The sequence below is a fragment of the Sebastes fasciatus genome, chromosome 5 (assembly GCF_043250625.1).
Source record: "Sebastes fasciatus isolate fSebFas1 chromosome 5, fSebFas1.pri, whole genome shotgun sequence".
Lineage (NCBI taxonomy): Eukaryota > Metazoa > Chordata > Actinopteri > Perciformes > Sebastidae > Sebastes > Sebastes fasciatus.
This window is the reverse complement of record NC_133799.1, coordinates 30,518,443-30,542,233: the sequence shown is the minus strand read 5'-3', so window position 1 is coordinate 30,542,233 and position 23,791 is coordinate 30,518,443. Positions and strand designations below refer to the sequence as shown.

Genomic DNA, 23,791 nt, shown 5'->3' with positions numbered 1-23,791 from the left:
TTGGTTATCACCTCTCACACTGACATAAAAACTCATATCTGTGATGGAATAATTGATATACAAGTTATCTTTGGAAGGAAGAGATCCGGAGCTGATGATGTCTTACAAAAGAAGGTTTATTGAAGCTTGGCCAAGGAGAATTGACAGGTCTCCACAATAGATGCTCTCTGCGTGAAGGCCTCACAACTCTGCCCTTCCTCCCCGGTGCTCAGTGTCTTACCCCTTATCATGTTTTGACTTACTTCGTTCCTCTGGCATCTCTGACCCTGGTTGCCCTAGCGACTGGCTCTACGGTCTCCACTACAGGCACAGCTGTACAGATAACGGTGGCTCCTCTAGACAGGACTCCAACCCAAGAATGTCAACAGAGGGACACTCTGACAAACACTTTGACCTTTCTACCAATAAGAGAGGAACTGATGGAAAATTCCATCACAACCCCTCCTTTTTGATCGACAGATCAACACTAATTACCCCTCCCAGTGTAACATATCAATTTAACAATTGAGCACCAGGGAGAAGTCAGGGCTGATCCACCCCACGCAGTAGTGACTAATTTAAACAGTCAAAATCCAAAAACAGTTACATATCATGATTATTAAAAAACTCACCCTTAACCTCTAGCAATGACCTACGAGTTCCGTCTTCAAGCCAATTAAGGCCTCCTAAGGAAAATTACCTGCAGACCTCCCAAACCCCATAAAGGTCTAGAGAGCTCTTTTGACAGGGGTCGCAGGTCACATGCATCTACTGACAACTGGCCAAAAACTCCGCCTCGGTTTCACAGGAGATGGAGCAAAAAGACCAGATGCGCTATCTACTCTATCTGGAAAGGACAAAGGTAAAACCTCAGATCACAAAAGAGGGAAAATCCATATTGTCACATCCGTACAAACCGATCATCTTCAGGGTGAGCTAGGGTGATTTACCTGATTATGTTTCAAATATAACCAACACACTTGATTAAATGACATCACATGTTACATTTTAAACTTAATATAAAATCAATCTTCCTTCTTATACAAGGAAACAGGATAGATAATAGAATTAGAAATACATGGCACAAAATTTAAGTAAAGAAGTCATTTACAAATCATAAATCATAAATCATTGTTTCTCTTTTTGAGATAAAGGTATCCTTACCCACAGAGGTACCCGGAAGCAGGATGCAATTTCACCCTCCTTTCGGACACCATCAATGCAGTTCAGACACCCCCCCCTCAAATCCTCCAGTCTTTTCCTCAATTTTTCCTAAATCAATCATGCAGAATATCAGTTCATTTTACAGAGAATACACTTTTACTATTAATCCCTACAGCCTTTAATATCAGGATACATTGATATAAAATTCACCAACTAAAATAGAAAACCTTAAACAATTAAACCTTGAGAGAGTAACTGATTCAACTCATTCTCCGTGTTTTCTGTCATCCATGTGATGAGTGTAATGTGTATGCAGTATCTTTATTGAAAATGTGAGTGTGTACTGAGGTGTGTGGCTTAATGTGATGTGTGTGTAATGAAATATAAGTATGTGTGTGTGATTACATGTAATATTGCTTTGATTTTAACCCACAGAATCATAGGGATCAATAATGAATAACATTGATTATATTAGAGTAATCTGGCAAAATCAAACCTTAATCAAACACAAACATGAAAAATAAAAAATGATCACATCTGGAGAAATGTGGGATTACATATCACATGTTTCCCTCTCCTCTTCTCCCTCCTCTTCTTCCTCCTCCTCCTCCAGACTAAGATCTTCTAACCCCAACCTCTGAACCCAATCTTGAAACTCCGCATTACCAAAAGGCCCGGTCTCTACCTGATGGAGTGCCAGGCCTCCCACACTTACACGGACCTGGGGAGGCTGTAACACGGTGCTAGCAGTTTTCTGGATCAGAGCTCTGATTATTGCCCCTAAACATGTGAAGAGGAGAAGGAGAAGAAGAATGGCCGTGTTTGAGTGGTCTCTGGTCTTTAAGTGGCGTTTTTCCTTCATTTAGTTTTGCACGTATGGTATAAATAGATTCAAAATATGTTGTTGGTGGGAGGAGATAGTTATATTCTTGCATCTCTTCAATCCGGACAGTGTTGTCACAGCCCTCTACGTGACCTTTGACATCTTGATAGCTCACGTCCCAGTCGTAACAAACTGGGTGGAGCTTGAGCTGTTACTCTGGCTCTTTTCATGGTTGCAAGCACTGGGTTGCTCGTTGTTTTACCTAGCTCAAGGCTCAGCTCAGCACCTGGAACATGAGAGCCCTTATGCTCCGATTTCCTTGAATCAGGTTGCTCGGTCCCCTGACCGAACCCACTCAGCAGTGCGAGGAGAAGGAGTGACCATTCTGTCACTTGCCACATCCCTGCGTGCCCTCTCCCGTAGCACAAGGTGCTGCTCTGCACCTTGTAGCATGAACCCATTCTGCTTTGCCCTCGACCTTCAACGCTGTTTTGGTCACCAACAGCACCTATTATGGGCCTTTCACCTGGGAGACAAACAGAGAGCACACCTTGTCCAAGGACTTAATTAGTATTTTGATCACCAACTTTGAAACGGGTGAATTGGCTCCACCGGGGGTTTTGGGAGCCGTTCTGCCACCTGTAAGTGATACCTTTTTAAAACTTTGGTTAGTGCTTTAACATAATCAACCAGGGATTCCTATGTCCAAAGAAGCAAAGTTTAATGTGGTGTCAACGGGGGACTTGACCCTGTTGACATTGCTCTTCCTATGAGCACCTCGTGTGGGCTTAGCTGTGCAAACACAGACATACAAAAACAGTCACAAACATAGAACATAACACAGTGAACAAAGTGCAAAGTGCAAAGTGTAATTAATTATGACGCTCAGCTGCCTCCCACTGGTGTCACCTGGTTACTGTTTGGTTATCACCTCTCACACTGACATAAAAACTCATATCATTTTTATTTTTCACTTGTTCACCTGTCAACGTGGACATACTGTTATGCAGTCGTATTTTTTTAATCTTTTCATTTCATTAGACGGATACTTTTAACCGTTAAAACGTTTGATTTTTAAGTTTATTTTATTTTAATTTAATTTATTTTAATCTACTGTTTATTCTTACATTTCATTGTGCAAACCTGCATTGTAAAATGGCAAATAAATGAACCTTGTAACATTGTAAATGAGTTAAATTGGAGCAGCTACTTACGTTTACAAACTGCGCAGTTTACATAAACCACGTACGACGGGACATTTCCCGCGTATGTTGCTGTAGTTAGCAAAGGCGGAGCTCAAAGACACAAACGCTGCTCAACTACACCAGAGGTCTGTACTACGAAGCGAGTTCAACATGCCCAGGGTATCTTCCCGTTATCTGGCTTCCCTAACCCTAATAAACGAGATCCCGCTAAGCGGTCCTACAAAGGTGGTTATCAACTCGTTAAACCAACCCAGGGTTTCTCCATCTGGTTATGAGCACATTCACATGAACAGGGAGGTGTTTGCAGCATCTGGCCAATCACAGGCATGGACAAGTCTACTGTCAGCAGACAGACAGAGCGGCACATTTTACAAAGAAAGAGCAAACTATATTAGACAAATATGAAGAAGTTAAACACTTAATCCAGATTTAATGTAACACAGTTGAAGCTGCCAAATGCAGGAAGGACAGCTGGTAAAAGAAAAAACTCCTGATGTATGAATGCGTAAATGAACAGATTTATTAATTTAACGGAACACTCAAAAGTCAGATATAGTCGTCTAAATAGTCTAAATAAATAGCTTTACGTTGTGTATCAGATAACTGGATTACACCTAATCATGCCCAGTACTGACACTTTGGCGTGTATGAGTATTTAAACCTTGTTTCAGCTGTGTCCCCGTCTCTGGCGGTGTGAAACGGACTCAAGAGGAAGCTGTCCTTCCTGCATCTGTCAGTTTAAACTGTGTTGTTTTTAGTCTGGATTATTACTGTAACTTCTTCATATGTGTGTAATATTATCATACAATCACCTCACTGAGCTCTGATTGGTCAGTAGGAGGTGCTTTTATACGAGTTGATCTCTTATCTGGAACATAACCTGCTCTGGAGAAGGTTAGGTGTTCAGCATCAGTTACCATGGAGATCTACCTCGGTAAGAAGTGATCCACCTTCGTAGGACTGAAAACCCAGAAGGGTTAAACCCTGAAGTTACCTCGCTAACCACAAATCCTGCTTCTGTACTACGAAGCAGGATTTGGCATAATCCAGACTAAAAACAACGCAGTTTAAACTGACAAATGTGGGAAGGACAGCTGGATTTATGCTTTCATTCTTATTTTTTAACTTCCTCTTGAGTCCGTTTCACACCGCCGGGGACGGAGGACACAGCTGAAAAAAGGTTCAAATAGTCATAGACGCCATGTTGTTAGTACTGGGTATGGTTAGGTGTAATCCAGTTATCCTTATACTACTAAAATCTATTTATATCTAGACGAGTATATCTTACTTTTGATTGTTCCGTTAAATTAATAACTCTGTTAATTTACGCATTCACATTGTTGGATTTATTATGTACAAAAGTGCTTACAATGACCTGAAATAACCTGACTGTTGGATTTGTTGTGCATGGAGTGTTTGCGAGGACAGGGAGGAGGCACGTTCTGTTCTTTTCACAAGGTCAAGGGAGGATGGAGTCAGAAGGAGAAACAAAAAAGAAGATATGCAGCAAAAACATCACGTGCCATAAGCTCATGAATATTACTATTGTGTAAACCATGAATACGCTGGATCAGGGATAGCTCGGGGTTCAGACTTCGCGAACTGACCCATGCATTCTATGTTGTCAGGGACACGTTGATTGGATCCAGATATCTGTAAACTCTTTTATTTTACTTATGCAACATTGATTGTTCGGAATAAATTGAATCATTATGCTTTAACCCATCTGTTTGGAAATTCTCTTTGTCACACAAGATTAACCAACACGTAACTGGGCCTTGACCTCTTGGAGGTAGAAGGCCAGTTCCTTCAATTGGCGACCCCGACGTGATCTTCGGCATTGAGAAGCGTGTCCAAAGGACGGACAGACCGGCGAGAGAGAGAAAGGGATCCCTGAAAACTTAAAGGTAAGCAGAACCTGTTGTATCGAACTCTGCAAATTGGCTTACTCTAAATTATCTCTCTTGTTGTGCTGAATCTCCTTTGTAGTGATAAATGTTGCAAAAGTAAAGACTTTCTGTTAGTATTCACGTCTGGGACGTTAGTGAAGCGTTTGGAACGCTGCGCTTGGAGCGCTAGAGAAAAAGCGCTTGGAGCGCCTGTAGAAGTTTAGTATTCACGTCTGGGACGTTAGTGAAGCGTTTGGAACGCTAGAAAAGCGTTTGGAACGCTAGAAAAGTGTTTGGAACGCTAGAAAAGCGTTTGGAACGCTGCGCTTGGAGCGCTAGGAAAAATAGCGCTTGGAGCGCCTGTATGAGTGTACATTAATAACTAATATTCAGAGGAAAATTAAAACTTACTGTTGATACCTTGGCCAACATCGCTGGAACATCAAAGTGTCCAGTAGAAGCTTATGTTGGTAGGATCACAGCGAGGGGCATAGTGACCCATTTACTCTGAATCTAGTTACTGTCATAAACTGAATAAACCTGTGTGAAATAGTACTGGACAGAATGGACGGAGAATTTGACAAAGACTGTGAGGAACGGGGTGGCTGTGGGCCTCCCCGTTTATCATTCGGACAGCAATGGGCTAAAGTCAGGACCAATGTAATTTGTACATTTGATCCTAAGACTAGAAATAAAGAGACTCAAGACCTAGATGAGTGGTATAACATGACAGTGAAGGAAGGGCATTTTCCCGCCACGGGAAGTGAAGGCAAATTCATGCCAGTGATGAGAGCATTAATACAGGTGGTTCATAGAAAGCTGCTGCAAGCAAGACAAGACAAAGAAAAGGGACATATGTTTGTAAGAAGGAAGTTGAGGAAGAAAGAAGACGAGTTGGCAAGTAAATTGGTAAAATGTAATGTGGTACAGATGGCTGCACAATCAGCCTTAGGCAGCCAGACGAAAGCCACCCACGCAAAAACCGCTGAAGCAAAACCACTAGTGAAACCCTCACCCAGTCCTAGCGCACCCCCACCACCAAACCCACATCCTAGCCAGCCGCCGCATTACATGTCCCTCCATCAGCAGTACCCACCTGGCCCACATCCCGACCCCCCTCCTTATCCTCCTCCTACCCCTAGTCCGGTACCAACCCCACAGGACAGTGATTATACAAACAAAGTTATGGCACCATTGTTTCAAGTGTTAGGTGGTATTTTGGAACTAGAAGAGGAAATAGAAAAAGAACGAGGAGCAGGTTCAGCCTCAGAGGCGGGTAGTATGTCTGATGTAAACCAGAGAAACAGACAGGCTAAGGGAAGAACTGAGAGATCAGGCTGAACAAGACAGGTTAGGACAAGCCATGTTACCACCAGACTTGCGTAATGGAGGCGTAAGAAGGAGCGCTCAATCTACCCCTAAACCCCACACAGAGAGTCCGGACATAGGTGATTGGATGCAGAGAACTGAGGGAGCCACAGAGAGACCCCGTCCAGAGTATCAAGATGTTCACACTAATAGAGAAGTAGATGAGGACGGAGACATTCCCATCACTATAGAGGGAACCATGAAAACGCACCCCAAAGAAAAGAAACATAGGAGACGAGAGGGTGGGGACGAAGAAGCGAGACCATATATACCCCCCGCCACTAGGTCACGTAAAGTTTATGGGGTTTATGGAGACAAACACCATGAAAAACAGATGAGTCAGTGCGTAGGTATGTTTCCCATTGTGGCCAAAAGCAACGGTAGAGACGAGTACCAGCCGTTCACTTTAGGTGACGTGCAAGCACTAAGTCAGCTCCTCCCAGGTATTCAAGAGGGAGGTGGGGTGTGGCTCACGAGCCTGTATAGCAGGACCCAAGGGAAGACTTTTGCTATGGGTGATCTCAGGGCTATTCTGGGTTTCTCGGTTTCGGCCTGGGCGCTAAAAGAATTAGAGGAGTCGGCCGGAACAGTCCAGGTGTTAGATAGGAGCCCCCTTAACCCATATGCTACCTCCTTCGGCAATGCTATTAGACAAAAGTATCCCATACCAGCGGGTAAGCTCCACAGCTTGGTGTTTAAGACAAAGAACGGGGAGAGCGGACGCACGTTCATAGAAAGAGCAAAGACAGAGTGGGCGGGGGCTACGGGGGTGAACCCAGATAAAGAATCACAGCAGCCTCTGTCCAGAATAGCTCTGTTAAAACATGCTCCGGAAGGAGTTAAGAGAAAGATGCAAGAGAATCCAGATATGGCAGGGGCAACACCATCAAAATGGGAAACACATTTCTGCCATCATCAGGATGCAGAAACCATGGAGGAGGAAGAGGAAAATGAGTCATTAAAAGAGATGGTAGCTCAGTTGACTAAATTACAGTTGGCAGATGCACGGACTCGTGCAACAGATAAGAAAAAGGGAGGGAAAGAGAAAGATACCCAGATGGCTCAAATTGTAACACCAGCTCCAGCCCCGCCCCGCCCCAGAACCCTTATCCACTGCAGGGCCCGCCACAGGCTATGTATCAACCCCAGTATCATGTTCCTTACCAAGCTGCCCCATATCAGCAGCCCCCTTATCATGGAGGCCAGAATAGAAGCAGAGGGAGAGGAGGAGGCAGGGGGAGGGGGTATGCCCAACCAAGAGGAGGCAGTTGTTTCATCTGCGGAAGCCCGGATCACTGGGCACGTGAATGTCCTCAGAATCAACAACAGCAGATGAGAGGGCCTCCACAGCAGTCATATCAGCCAACAATACAGACTCCACCAAACCAACAGCTAGCTCCAATGCAGGCATACAGCGGGTACTCTGCGCAGGGACCTCCACCTGGTCCATATACACCAGGAATGTTCCCATAGGGGTGCCCGACGGAGATGGAGGGACAGGGGCTGGCAGAGCCCTGTCTCCAGTTGACAGTGAACGGAAAACGAAGATGGTTCATGGTGGATACGGGAGCACGTTACTCCACCTTAGCTGAACCTATGTGTTCCCTTTCCTCTCACTATGTTTCCGTTTTGGGATTTTCCGGCACTGAACAAAGACTGCCTTTTACTGTTCCCCTTCCTGTCCGGCTTGGGAGACAGGTGATGGAGCACCCCTTTTTGTATGCACCTGATTGTCCACGTGATCTCCTGGGAAGAGATGTTTTGGCAGCACTGGGGGCTTCTGTACATTGTTCACCAGAAGCTGTGATAGTGAGTTTCCCCGGAGGAGAAGAAATGGTGTGCTCCTCCCCCTCCAGTGCTGATCGCATGTGCATGTTGAGTCCTGATACCTCACCTGACGCCCCACCACCCTGTGCAGACATATATTGGGTCCTGCTAGCCGACAGAAACCCTCTGATTGACTTCTATAACATGTGGCAACCATGGATTAGGGCTCTACACCCTTACCTCCCTGTTCCCGATCCTCCCCACTGCACTCTGAATTATGACAGGAATAATGATCTTACATATCAAGATGAGTTCCAACAGAACCTGTTAGATACAACCTGGGGGATAGGAGTAAGAGATGTTTATATAGCACCAGCAGGAGTAGCAGCCGCAGTAAAACTAACCCCAGCACAAGAACAATGGTCTCGCATGTCAGAAGAAGCTGTTCCCCATGTGTCCCTAGCCATAGCTCCAAAACATCAGGCTAAAGACTTAGGCCCCATGGTTAAAGCAGCAGCCGCTCTGACAGACTGGGTTCCCACTTCCCTTTTGGGGGTTTCACTCTCACCATCCTCTAACATATATAGACTCTCCTTTTTCAATGCGGTGTCAGGTATTTGCAAACATGAGTTACTAACACGCCACCACGGTAGGGAGATGTTAGATGGTGAAGGAGCCACTTCCATGTTGGCAGCTCTCCCTTCCTCACTGTGGTCTACGGGCCCCTTTGATGTTGGCAGGTGCAGCATGGAACCGGTAACTTTCGAGATGAATACTTACTGCCCTATCTGGAGACCTCAGTATAAGCATAAAGTGGAAGCAGCCCAGGATATTTCCCCTACGATTGAAGGATTGATAAAGGCGGGAGTATTAAGAAAATCTTACTCTCAGTGGAACACTCCCATTTTGCCAGTAATCAAACCCTCCGGCTCATACAGAATGGCTCATGATTTAAGAGCCATCAATGAGCTGGTTTTGACTCCTGTTACACCAGTACCGAACCCCCACTCTGTTCTCTCGATGCTCACCCCAGCCCATACTTCTTTCACATGTATAGATTTGGCTAACGCCTTCTTTTGCCTGCCCTTAGCAGATCATTTACAGGACATTTTCTCATTTACATATGAAGGCCAAAGGCTGACATATAATGTGTTACCACAGGGGTTTATACTCTCCCCCTCTATTTTTAACGAAACCTTGAGAACTCACTTAGCCGGCCTTGAACTCCCTGAGGGGTGTTTTATTGTACAATATGTAGATGACTTGTTAGTGGCCGCACCCTCGGCTGAGGTATGCCTGTCACTAACTCATGCATTGTTATTGAGGTTACATAACTGTGGTTACAAAGTCTCAAAGGAAAAACTTCAGTGTTGCCGCGCCCAAGTTTCGTTCCTAGGTAGAATGGTGTCAACAAAGGGCACCGCAATGTCTCCAGCTCATCGTGACTCAATACTCCACCATCCGAAACCACAGACAGTAAAAGAGATGTTATCATTCTAAGGGCTGACTGGGTATTCAAGACAATACATCCCTAACTACGCAGGCGACACTCAATTGCTCAGACAGATGGTAACCATGGCTGGAATGAGGAACCTCACCGCTGAGCTAGAATGGTCTACAGAGGCCGAGGAGGTGTTTATCCACCTCAAGCAGGAAATGGCAGAGGCCGCAGCACTCGTTCTCCCAGATTACTCTCAACCATTCCATCTGGATGTCTCAGAGCAGCTTAGTACAGCCCACGGTGTCTTATATCAGAAACACAGAGGAGCTAGGAACGTATTGTACTATTGTAGCATTTTGCTAGACACACAAGAACAGAGAGCCAGCCCCTGTGTCAGGTATGCAGCTGCTCTGGCAAAAATTGTAGACAAAGTAGGTCATATAGTCATGCACCATCCTCTACAGATTCTGACCTCTCACAGCACTGTAACATATGTCACATCCTCCTGTTTCACTCTCACCCCCCTCAGACAGACCAAGATCTTACAAGTACTCTCGAAACCACACATCACCTTTGTACATGAGGGCTGTAATATGGCTGACAATATGACTGATGGCGAGAAACACTTCTGTGCAGAAAAATCGCTGCCCTTTGTAAAATTAAGGCTGGACTTAGAAAACTCCCCTTTAACGGAAACTGACCTTAGCTTATTTACAGATGGTTGCTGTTTCCGTCATCCCACCGAAGGGTTAAAAGCAGGTTATGCTGTGGTGTCTATGAATACAGCAAAAGAGGAACCATGTACTCTCGGTCACGGTCCTCTTGATGGGAAACAATCTGCTCAGGCAGCAGAACTTACGGCTGTGGTTTGTGCTCTGCGGTTAGCGGAAGGGAAGGCAGTGAATATTTTCACAGACTCTGCGTATGTGTGCAATGCAATTCACAGAGATATGTCTGGCTGGGTGCAAGCGGGTTTTAAGACTAGTCAGAATAAACCTATGGCTCATGAGGAGTTGATGAAAGAGTTGTTGGAAGCAATCCAGTTACCACAGAGGGTAGCTGTGATCGAAGTGAAAGGACACAGTCAGGGCACTGATTTAGAGAGTATAGGAAACGAAGCAGCGGATGCAGCTGCTAAAAAGGCGGCAGGGTATTTACCTACTATGATGGTCATGACCACAGCAGATCTCGGTTCTGAGATAACTGATTTCTCCATCAAACAAGCTCAGGAATCTGCCACAGCAGCAGAACGAACCATCTGGGAAGATAAGGGAGCTATAGAACAGTTTGATGGTATATGGTATAACGGAGATCAAATAGTTATGCCCCCATGTTGGATGTCCTCAATATTGACTCAGACTCATGGACTTGACCATAAAAGCCACAAACAGATGTTACGAGATCTCCGCCACTGGTGGATTCCCCGGAAACATGCTACTATAACTGACTTCTTGACTAAGTGTGAAGTATGTAGTACATGTAACATCAGACCTACCATCACTCCTAGGGCAGGAAAACATCCTTCTCCCACTGCCCCGGGACAGGAAATCTTTATGGATTTCACAGATATGGGAGTAAGGGCTGGGGGGAAAAGATTCCTCCTAGTAATTGTGGACGCATTTTCACGTTGGGTTGAGGCCTACCCTATGGGAAAAGAGGACGCAAAATCAGTCATTAAATGTCTGGTGAATGAGTACATTCCGAAACATGGGTTTCCTAAATTGATCAGGTCAGATAATGGTTCACATTTCAAAAATAAAGACCTGCAATCTGTTGAAAAGGCTCTGGGACTACAACACAAATTTGGCACTGTGTATCATCCACAATCACAGGGTTCACACCATTTGAGCTTACGTGTGGCCGACCTTTCCCAGGGCCGTCCCAAAACCTCTCTCCCCTTCCTGACCTCGGTTACAGACCATACTATTTGAAGGTTAATGCTCTTGTGTCAGCTCTCTCCTATACAGGTGACAAACCTGTCACCCCTGTCACAGAGGACGTTCCAGGACCTGACCCTGGTCCCCCGGAACACCTTTGGTTGAAGGTGTTAAAGAGGAAGTGGTCGGAGCCACGTTGGACAGGCCCACACAAGGTTCTGGCCAGAACTGCAACAGCTGTGCAGCTTGCAGGAAAAGGACTCAACTGGTGGCACCTAACACAGTGCTCCAGCAGCAGGACAGGACCTGAAGCAGAGGAGGCAGCCCCACAAGGAGCCCAGGCTACGTGAAAAGAGGGTCACGTATAATTTTTTATTTTTCATATACTGTATAAACTGTGACTGTGATGAGATACACATAAGGGAAAGAAGGTTACAAGGTCTTGCCTGTATTTACAGTTAAATCAGGCTAACATGGTTGTTTGGGTGGACTCATCTAGGTGGTTTTTGAAAAACATTATATATCACATTGTATTAAAACTTGTTGCTTAGAATAAATGCTAAATAGATAAAAAGAGGAACCAGGGGCGAGGAGAATCCACCAGAGAGAAGTTTCACTTCCTTTCCCAAACCAGTATAAAATAGGACCACCCGGATAAAAGTTTTCAGTTGCGCGCAGGAAAACAAACTAGAAGCATCATGCAGTGCGGCAAACTGCTAGTGGCGTTTGCTGTAGCATTTGTGTTTACCTCTCTTGTCCTCGTTCTTCTGTACAAACTTTCTTAATGTGATTTGTCATGTATTTTAAATGTTTTCAGCTATAATGTTTTAATATTATATATATCATATATGTTTAATGTTTTCATTTAATATTACTATCTTAATGCAATTCATCATGTATTTTCGTGTTTTCAGTTACCATTTTAGTTATTCATGATAAAAGGAGGGAATGTGAGAGAAAATACCATGACCCTTGTGTAGAATTTGTGTACTCAGATAAATCTGAATACCCTGGGAAAGCACAGACTGTACTAGTTTAGATACATTACTTATCATCCTCGCCTCTGCACTCTGCTAAAACTAGCTAATCACAAGTAACTCTTTTTAACAATAGACAATGCTTTCACTCAGAAGCAGGGTGGAAGGTGTGGGCTACAAGGGGGGGGAAGGCTAAACCAAGATTATAAAGAATGATGTAGTGAGGTAGCTCCCCTAATGAGTATAAACTAGCTGACCAAATAGCTGCAGGATTTGAAAACATACCTGTAATAAGTGCTCTGTTCCCTATCACACCTAACAAAAATGTTGACCGCATCAACTACATTCACTACAATGTTCTCCGTTTAACTAATCTAACCCGTGATGCGATTGCCGGTCTAGCTGAACAAATGGCTCCTACGTCACTGATGGTGATCCAAAATAGAATGGCATTAGATATGCTGCTGGCAGAGAAAGGCGGTGTATGCTCAATGTTCCAAGACTCATGTTGTATTTTCATCCCTAACAATACAGCGCCGGACGGGAGGCGCTAAGGCGCTAGAGGGGCTCCGGACGCTGTCTGAATCAATGCACGATGACTCAGGTATCAACAGCCCCATTAACGACTGGTTAGACCGTACCTTTGGGAAATGGAAGTCCATGGTGGTATCTCTATTCTCCTCAATCCTTGCTGTGTGCGCATGCTTAGTATTATGCGGTTGTTGCTGTATTCCATGTATTCGCCACCTCACTGAGCGTGTGATTATTTCTGCTGTGCAACGAAAGCATCCGGATGCACCTCCTCCTTATCAGATGGCCATGTTCCAAGCTGAGACACAGGGTCTCCTGGAAATGGCGGAGGATAGTGAAGATGTCGACCCTGAAGAGGTTGTGTGATGATGCTTATAATAAATACATCTGTATGTAACATTATCTGTAGAGATACCTGCTGAAGATGCAGAAGGGTTCCCATCAATGTGAATGCTCTGACCACCTTGCCACCAATGAATGTTATTTAGAGGAGGACGTGCAACACCATGTCCTAAGTTGCTCCTGCAGTTTCTGCTTGTAGCAAAGCATCTCTGATGTTTATTTCACCTTAACTGTCGTGGCCATGGGGAAAGGCCCATTGGCGGTGGGGGAAGACCCACGGACATCCATGAAAGAATGGACGATAGCTCAGAAAGACGGCACGCAATAGTGTCAAGGCTAGCACCCTGAAGCACTGCACAATCAAGCTACAAGTACTAAACAGAGAGAATACCCCCAGGCAGACCGAGGAGGGGGGGAGGATAATCTGCCATTAAGGACGGATCACACGGCCACAGACCCGGACAACGATATAAGGACTACGAGATTGGATACGGCAAGACAGGATGGTGAAGACAAAAGAAGATGCACCGTCTGCGGTGGACTATTCAAGAACGAGCGTGGCGTGAAAATTCACCAAGGCAAGTCCAAGTGTAAAGAGCAACTAGAGCAACGCAAAGCAAGTAATACTACCCAGAGAGCTATCTCTGAGTTTATTAGCACAGCTTTTCAGTCGGTGGAGGACCAGGGCCAGGAGGCAAACCACAGTGCCCCGGGCCTCTCTGCTCAACCTGCTCAGAGCACAAGAAGAAGGGGTGAATCCGAAAGCCTCGAGGGCTTCGGGAAGAAGCCACGTCTGAATTTACCACCAGCAGCAGATCGCAGATGGGCACAACTGGACAACGATCTATGCATGTCCCTGGATAACATCCTGAAAGGAGATGCAACTAAGAAGATAAAGACCATGGTGCAAGTTGTGTATCAGGCATGCCAAGATACCTTTGGGGTGAAGGAAGGCAAAACTCCCAAGCCTCCAGCAGGTCCCAGTAGGAGGCAGCGCCAGATCACAGAATTGCGGAAAGAACTAAGGACGCTCAAGAAAAGGTGGCGGAAAGCAGACGAAAGGGAAAAAGAGGCCCTGAACGAACTAAGCTCAGAGCTGCGGAAAAATTTACTCCAGCTTCGCAGGACAGAGACAATCCGAAAAAAGCAGAATGAGAAGCGTCGACAGAGGAAAGCCTTTTTTAACAACCCCTTCCGGTTCACAGCTGACCTCCTTGGAAAGCCTAAAAGTGGAAGACTGTTATGTTCTCAGGAAGAAGTGGAGGATAGTGTGGCAGCAGCACATGGTGATCCCAACAGAGACATTCCACTGGGGGAATGTCCTTCCCAGCTGCCAACACTTAGGCCACACACCCCTTTCAACATGGCAGATTTCACTCTTGACGGAGTAAGGGCAGTAGTGGAAAAAGCTCGGGCGGGAGCGGCTCCAGGTCCGTCAGGCACGACTTACAAGATCTACAAAAACTGCCCGCAGCTACTGAAGAGGCTATCAAAGCTGTTACGGACACTCTGGAAGAAGAAGCAAGAACCATGGCTATGGTCACTCGCTGAGGGCTGCTTTGTCCCTAAAGAGCTGAACTCATCAGGACTAGACCAGTTTCGAGAGATCTCCCTACTAGATGTCGAAGGGAAAATATTCTGGTCAATCATCGCTAAAAGACTAACATCTTATCTACTCACTAATGAGTATGTTGACACAAGTGTCCAAAAAGGAGGAGTCCCGGGGTACTCCGGATGTTTGGAGCATACATCTGTGATCAGCCAGGTCATCAAGGAAGCAAAAAGGAACAACAACACACTTTCAGTTGTATGGCTAGACCTTGCCAAAGCCTACCCAAGTGTACCTCACCAGCTGATCCGAATTGCATTGGAGCACTACCATGTACCATCGGAAGTTACCAAGCTTGTGATGTCAGACATGGAATCGCTGAAGATGAGGTTCACCGTGGGAAATTTCACCACCAAATGGCAGAGGCTCGAGAAAGGCATCATGGCAGGATGCACAATATTGGTGGTCCTGTTTGTGGCTGCCATGAACCTACTACTCAAAGCAGGAGGAATGCAGTGTAGAGGACCTAAGGCGGACGACGGTACAAGACATCCGGCCTGCAGAGCCTTCATGGACGATATTACAGTGATGACTCCATCGATTCAGGGAACACGGTGGATCCTAAGTTCGCTGGAGAAGATGGCTACATGGGCACGTATGCATTTCAAACCAGAAAAATCTAGGAGCCTTAGTATCCTGAAAGGGAAGCTGACAAAAAACATCTTCAGTATTCAAGGGTCTGTGATTCCAACAATTCAAGAACAAGGAATACGATGCCTTGGAAAGAACTATGACAGCACCCTGAAGGACAGCGGCAACCTTAAAGACACCATAGCCCAACTAAACATCTGGCTCAAGGCAATTGACAACAACCAGCTGCTTGGAAGGTTTAAGGTATGGTGCTTCCAGTATGGCATCATACCCAGACTACAGTGGCCATTCTTGTTATACGACTTCCCCATGACTCAAGTGGAGGCAATGGAGAGACTGTGCAGTAAATTTGTGCGTAAATGGTTGGGTGTTCCCCCGACTTTCAGCTCGGTCAACCTGTACAGCAAGACCTCCAAGCTCCGCTTACCAGTCTCATCAGTGGTGGAAGAATTCAAAGCCACCAAGGCAAGAGCAGTCAGCACACTGCTACTGTCTGAGGATGAGAAAGTCAGACACGCCAACAAGACCGTCAAGTGTGGCAGGAAGTGGAAACCTCAGGAAGCGGTAAAGGAAGCTGAAGCATACTGGAAACATCAGGAAATCGTTGGGGTGGTTTGTCAAGGAAGGTTAGGACTTGGAAACTACAACGCCAAGACGTGGAGTAAGGCCAATGCCAAAGGCAGGAGAGGTCTTGTGGTGCAAAGAGTCCGAGAGGCAGCAGAAGAAGACTGCCGCGCAAAAGCGGTAGGGCTCGCCTCCCAAGGACGGTGGACGCAGTGGGACCAGGCACTCGAGCGTTCGCTGTCCTGGAAAGAACTCCGGGTACCGACCAGGGCAAGTTGTCCTTCCTCCTGCGGGCTGTGGCCGATCTCCTGCCAACCCCAAACAACCTAAAGATCTGGGGCAAAGAAGAGGACCCATCCTGCAAACAGTGTGGAGCAACCCTCTGTACCCTGAATCACATCTTGACTGGATGTCCTAAAGCTCTGGGTGAAGGCCGTTACAGGTGGAGGCACGATAAGGTCCTTACAGAAATTGCAAAATGGACAGACCTACAGAGGGTTAAAGCCAACACACACCAGGCACCACCACCACCCGGAGTCATCGGTTTCCAAAGAGAAGGAGATAAGGTTACTAAGACAAGAACAACTGCCAAGAACCCGCCATCCATTTTGCATCGAGCTTCTGACTGGGAGATACAAGTGGATCTCAAGAAGAGGCTCGTCTTTCCAGAAGAGGTGGCGGTAACCTCACTCCGACCGGACATGATTCTTTTATCAAGGAGCACAAAAACCATCTTGGTAGCCGAACTCACAGTGCCCTGGGAGGACAGGCTACCCATTTCTCACCAACTGAAAAAGGCCAAGTACCAGGATTTGATTGATGAGGCCCTAGTCAAAGGTTGGTATGCAGCCTTATTCCCCATCGAAGTTGGCTGCCGCGGTTTCCCAGCAACATCAGTGCGCTACTTCTTACAGAAGATTGGTTTAGAACCCAAACAACTGAAGAAAGCCACTGGAGAAATAGCCACGGTAGCCGAGAGTAGCTCAAGGTGGCTCTGGTTGACAAGAGCCCGCAGTTGGAACCCTTCTGCAGGTGAAGGCTAATGTAGTCTCCACTGCCCCACTCTGGTGAAGCGTACAGGCTAAGGGGCGAAACGCTTATGACCCTGAGATACCTGCTGAAGATGCAGAAGGGTTCCCATCAATGTGAATGCTCTGACCACCTTGCCACCAATGAATGTTATTTAGAGGAGGACGTGCAACACCATGTCCTAAGTTGCTCCTGCAGTTTCTGCTTGTAGCAAAGCATCTCTGATGTTTATTTCACCTGTAGGTGAACTTAGTTAAGTTCAAAAGAGGGACTGTTGGATTTATTATGTACAAAAGTGCTTACAATGACCTGAAATAACCTGACTGTTGGATTTGTTGTGCATGGAGTGTTTGCGAGGACAGGGAGGAGGCACGTTCTGTTCTTTTCACAAGGTCAAGGGAGGATGGAGTCAGAAGGAGAAACAAAAAAGAAGATATGCAGCAAAAACATCACGTGCCATAAGCTTATGAATATTACTATTGTGTAAACCATGAATACGCTGGATCAGGGATAGCTCGGGGTTCATACTTCGCGAACTGACCCATGCATTGTATGTTGTCAGGGACACGTTGATTGGATCCAGATATCTGTAAACTCTTTTATTTTACTTATGCAACATTGATTGTTCGGAATAAATTTAATCATTATGCTTTAACCCATCTGTTTGGAAATTCTCTTTGTCACACAAGATTAACCAACACATAACTGGGCCTTGACCTCTTGGAGGTAGAAGGCCAGTTCCTTCAACACGCCGGCATTTTTTTCTTCTACGCAGCTGTTTTTCCTGCATTTGACTACTCCAACTGTGTTAATTTTAGCCTGGATTATGTGTTTAACTTCTTCGTATTTGTCTAATATAGTTTACTTTTCCTTTGTTAAATACCACTTCACACTGACAGGGAAACACTTTGACACAAAGGCTTGTATTTGATCATTTGTCACCTGTTCACATGTCACCTTGGAGTTATACAACTGCATGTGTGCGATGTTCATCCATGTTGACTTACCAGTTGAAAGTTGCAGTTTGATTAACGTCCATCAGCGCCCTGTGTAGTACAGTACTGCAAGATAGTGAAGCCTACATGAATTTCTTGTATAATAACCACCAAAACAAAACAACTTAAAGATTTCTTAGTATACATAATGTATATTTATTTGTATTAATAGGCTATTGTGTACAACTGAGACACACCTTGACATACTTTATACATACAATCAGTTGCATCTGGCAATAATATTCAGGTTACATCAAATTATCTATTACATTATCAGAGAGTTTTATAATTCACTACTCCAAAGCTTACAGACATTCAAATTACATATAGTGTAGTTCTTATATAAACTTAAAATACAGTGCTATGGAAAAAAAACAATCAACACAACAGGAATTTAATAAACACAGTGATGTTATTTAAAGGACTAGTGTTATTGAATGATTCAGCCTGTTTAGTACAAACTGAGCTTTAAATGCTCTCACTGAAGTCGAAGCAAAGCGAAGAGGCGGGGCATTTGCGTGTAAAGCCTTTTGTTCTGTCTTAATGCACCTTGACTTTCGTTTCCCAGGAATGTAAACCTGCAGCCACATCTGAATAAACAAAAAAATGACTCATCAAATGTTGTGATTATTTTTTTCTCTGAAATTGAAAGTTAGAAACAGTTTGTTTCTTCTTGAAGAACACATTTTTATGTATTATCTATTTGTATTGAGGTTTTCATAACAAACATATTAATAAAATGGTCATTCTCTGCAGCTAATAGGCAGTAGGCAATACCATCAAATTATTATGCAAGTAAATAAAAAAATAGTAGCCTAATTAAACAGAGGTGAAAATATGTTACAGTAATTACAATATACATAAATCCTAAAGGTCACATGGGCTACTACACGTTATAATCTTATTCCAATTGACCCCCCCTTTCTAAACTCCATGAAGCTCCAGATATAAACTGCCAGCTTTCCTTTAGTAATGTATGTTAGTTTTTCCATAGCAATACATGCTGATAAATCCGTAATAGCCTATATATTTAGATATTAAAGCTATTCCTCTCTTAGTTTGTAAAAGAGACACACGTCTATTAGTGCAAGGCCACTATTCTTAGTGATCAAATCACACGCACAACGTTGGCCAACAAGTGATTTCAGTTTCCTTATCTGGTTGACCTCCCACGTTTATTAAGTCTTGTGTTCTGTCTTCACCTTGACTTTCGTTTTCTAGGAATGGAAACCTACAGCCACATATGAAGAAACTAAACCATGACTCATAAAATGTCATAATACTTGCTCTGAAGTTGATTTATGGTTAGACACAGTTGTTTTTTTTATTGAAGATATAATAACCTATAGATGCCACACTGAGTGAAATATTCAAACCCAAGAAACCTAATTTTTATGGCTGCACTTTCTCATCAAATAGAAATATTATGATGTCATGTGCATTCTCCTAAACACATTTATAGAGTATATGTATATGTAGACTTTGAGCAGCGGCCATCTGCAGTGTCCATAGGTTATATGAAGAGCTGTGACAGTGGTTGGAGACGGAGAGACACCAGCATTATCAAGTCAAATTCAACTTTATTGTAATTTTTACACATACAAAGTACAGGGTTAAAACGAAGTGTCGTTGCTCACGAACCAAGGTGCAAACACAGACATACAAAAACAGTCACAAACATAGAACATAACACAGTGAACAAAGTGCAAAGTGCAAAGTGTAATTAATTATGACGCTCAGCTGCCTCCCACTGGTGTCACCTGGTTACTGTTTGGTTATCACCTCTCACACTGACATAAAAACTCATATCATTTTTATTTTTCACTTGTTCACCTGTTCACCTGTCACCGTGGACATACTGTTATGCAGTCGTATTTTTTTAATCTTTTCATTTCATTAGACGGATACTTTTAACCGTTAAAACGTTTGATTTTTAAGTTTATTTTATTTTAATTTAATTTATTTTAATCTACTGTTTATTCTTACATTTCATTGTGCAAACCTGCATTGCAAAATGGCAAATAAATGAACCTTGTAACATTGTAAATGAGTTAAATTGGAGCAGCTACTTACGTTTACAAACTGCGCAGTTTACGTAAATCACGTACGACGGGACATTTCCCGCGTATGTTGCTGTAGTTGGCAATGGCGGATACAAAACTCCTGATGTATGAATGCGTAAATTAACAGATTTATTAATTTAACGGAACACTCAAAAGTCAGATATAGTCTTCTAAATAAATAGCTTTTGATTGTGTAACAAATAACTGGATTACACCTAATGATGCCCAGTACTAACAGTGTAGCATATATGACTATTTGAACCTTCTTTCAGCTGTGTCCCCGTCTCCGCCGGTGTGAAACGAACTCAAGAGGAAATTAAAAAATAAGTATGAAAATATAATTCAAAGCAGTAAACACCCACAGCATAGAGCCAGCTGTCCTTCCTGCATCTGTCAGTTTAAACTGTGTTGTTTTAGCTTGGATTATGACTTAAGCTTCTATAATATTCAGGTTACATCAAATTATCTATTACATTATCAGAGAGTTTTATATTTCACTACTCCAAAGCTTACAGACATTAAAATTACATATAGTGTAGTTCTTATATAAACTTAAAATACAGTGCTATGGAAAAAAAACAATCAACACAACAGGAATATAATAAACACAGTGATTACATATAAGTTATGAAAATCAACACTGATCAAAATCTATTTTAATAAATCATGTGATACTGACTATGGTAATAACATTTGAACATGTCCACAGTGGATGTTATTTAAAGGACTAGTGTTATTGAATGATTCAGCCTGTTTAGTACAAATTGAGTGTACTACTGCTGACAGTTTTTCAGAGCAAATGTTTAGATTTTTAGATAGTTTTTAAAAAAAAGCTTTTGTCTTCCATTAAATGTACTTAAGTCTAAAAACTTGCAGACACTTGTTGAAACCTGCCTTTAAAGGATACAGCTTAATCAATAAGTGCGTACAGATTTTTTTAAGTAAAAACCTCCAAAGGAAGGCGCCCAGGACGCATCCTGATCAGATGTCCAAACCACCTCACCTTGCTACTTTCTACACGATGTCTGAGCTCACTTACCCTATTTCTGACGTCCGGGCCACACTGCCTGCATGAGCCGTGTGTGCGGAACCTCTTGCTTTTTATTTTGGTGCCATGTTAACAGGTTAGAGCAGCCACACAGCCCATGTGAGTAGCGCGGCTCGGCATGTATAGAGATCGAGGTGTCGCCTATTTTTTCGCGTGACGAGCGCATTTTTCAGCAAAAATAAACAGTGAAAATGATCTTTTGACAATATATTGACATCATACCAGTAACATTACTAGTTTCAATGTCTATATCTGTACATTACGTCACAGACATGAAAACACTTGATGTTTCTGTTTCAAAATAAAAGCCCTCTAGCATTTTTTTGGACAGAATCCCTTCATTTGTAAACACAAGGCATTTATTCTGAAATATTTGCAGAGCAGTGATGTGGAAAATGTAGTGAGGTGTGCGGCTCCATGAATTAATAGAGTACCAGCTTTTAATTGTGGAAATACGGTAGTAATAGCACAAAGTAAAGAAAGGGCTAGCAGTAGCAACGCAGAAGCAGCAACGCTGTCTGTGTGGACACCACAAGCGTGCGAGCCGCAGCAGCTCAGCGACGGAGTCGACATGCGCTGCTCACGCAGGCAGTGTGGCAGGGACGCAGCGTCGGCGTTAGGCACCAGGGTCCAGGCCCGTCCAAAAAGGTCACTGTGCCCCCTCAGCTGAATTCTCTCCTGACAAAAAACTAAACTGAAATAACAGCTAAGCTATAAGTAAAATGAAGTCATTCAGTTTGGTAATGGAAGGACTTAACACTGCAATGCAAAATAAAGCACAAAACAATAATAGTTTTGCATTTAGGAAACAACTAGGACATGTACTTGGGCTTGAATACATTGTTTTCTATTGGAGTGTCCTAACTGGCTGCGAACAACACGGCGCTGCACAGCGCGGCGTGATGTTTTGTCTGAACTTCTATCGGATACACGGTTCCTATTTTTTCCTGTCACTCATATTGAGAGGAACGGCCGATTAGTTTAGATAAAATAAGCCGAGAAAACCGGGTCAGTTGTCCTGGATGTAAATGAAAATATTAACTTGATTACTGACACTTTTAGCACAGGCATTGATGCTCGCAGTTATATGTAATAAAGTTCACTGGTGAAACTTTATTACGAGCTACCTGTCAAAAAATATAACAGCCACCTCACTAATGGCTCAAAAGAACACGAACACACAGCAAAGATACAACTATGGAAACTCTGGAAACTATGAGCCGTCACTACAATATTCCAGTAAGAAGCCTCGTTTTGATCCGCTCCGTTTGCGTATTTTTATTTTTAATTTTTTTTTTAATCTAGCTCAATAGAAAAAAATTAAAGAAAGTAGACCTACAGACCTGGTGCATTAAAGCACAATTAGGACCAAGAGAGTAAAAAGCACCATGTGCTCCTCTCACATCTTACTTTTTCTACCTGTTTGGATTATTCTGTTCAGTATTGTGGAATAAAACAATGGACTAATGTTACACTATAGCAGGCTGAGCAGGGACAACAACTGGTGAGAGAAACATCCACATTTAGTCTTTATTAACTTAAATTTTGCTTATAAAGAAATCAGTCAGACTGTTAGATTAATTTATTGTTTAACTGCCTGTTTATCTCGGCACCTGCGTGTGTGCACATTTTGACCCTGGCACGAGCAAGACGCAGGGCGTGCCTGAGGAGTTATCTGTAGCCTCCTGTACCTCCTCATTTCACTACAGAAACCATAATAAGGTGGCAGCTGGCTGGAGAAGATCACTAGATAACAACCTACTTGCTCTTGGCTATATCGTATGTTATTTCAAGTAAATATCACAAATAAAACGTGTGTTTTCTGATAATAATAAAAGTACGAACGTAGGAAGATAACAAGTACTACTAACCCATCTTTGAGGTGGTTACGTCTTCAGCTCCAGTCTGATCTGGAGCTCACAGCTGATATGTTCCTGGTTTGTTTACATGATGTAACAGAAGTGCAGATTTAACGTATTCAGTGGACAGAGAGCGTCAGATGCGCGATGCAGCGCGATAGTCGGACACTCGCATCCAGTTAGGACACGGTGTTAGTTTATAACCTGTTTTTGTGGACATAACAGCATGTGTATACGTGCGTGCGCGCCTGTGCGCATAAGTGGCAGTATGTATACACCTCTCTGTCAGTTTATTTCTTTCATGAAACATGATAATGTTAAAGATACACTTAATAAAGGCTATATGAGGTGAAAAGAAATGCCCCTGGGACACCCCATGGTAGACCCAGAACACCATGTAGATTATATATCTCATCTGTCTTGAGAAGCTTGAAAACGTTGCTAGTGAGAGGGAATGGAAAATGGATGGATGTTTTATTTCTTTATTACTGGACCATTCATTTTTCCTGACTTTGTTTATTTGCTGTCTATTCAATGCTCCTTAATCCATATTTTCCTTCCTTTCTTCTCTCCGTCCTTCCTTCCTCACATGCTGTACAGTGGTTATCCAAACATAGCACCCTTAAGAGCATATTATATTAACATAATGGTGATGTGTTTTAATATTTGT

At 43.6% G+C, this 23,791-nt stretch overlaps 1 protein-coding gene and 1 long non-coding RNA gene across 2 annotated transcripts in view; both read right to left on the bottom strand.

Moving 5' to 3' along the window:
- orc1 (origin recognition complex, subunit 1) overlaps positions 1–23,791 on the bottom strand; it is a 303,843-nt gene that overhangs the window by 58,559 nt on the left and 221,493 nt on the right. The gene's annotated exons all lie outside the window — the stretch shown is intronic.
- Positions 101–23,277, bottom strand: LOC141768250 (uncharacterized). Its single transcript, XR_012594037.1, has 2 exons — positions 23,104–23,277; positions 101–441 (listed from the first exon to the last, which is right to left on the bottom strand). It is a non-coding gene; the product is annotated as an uncharacterized LOC141768250 (long non-coding RNA).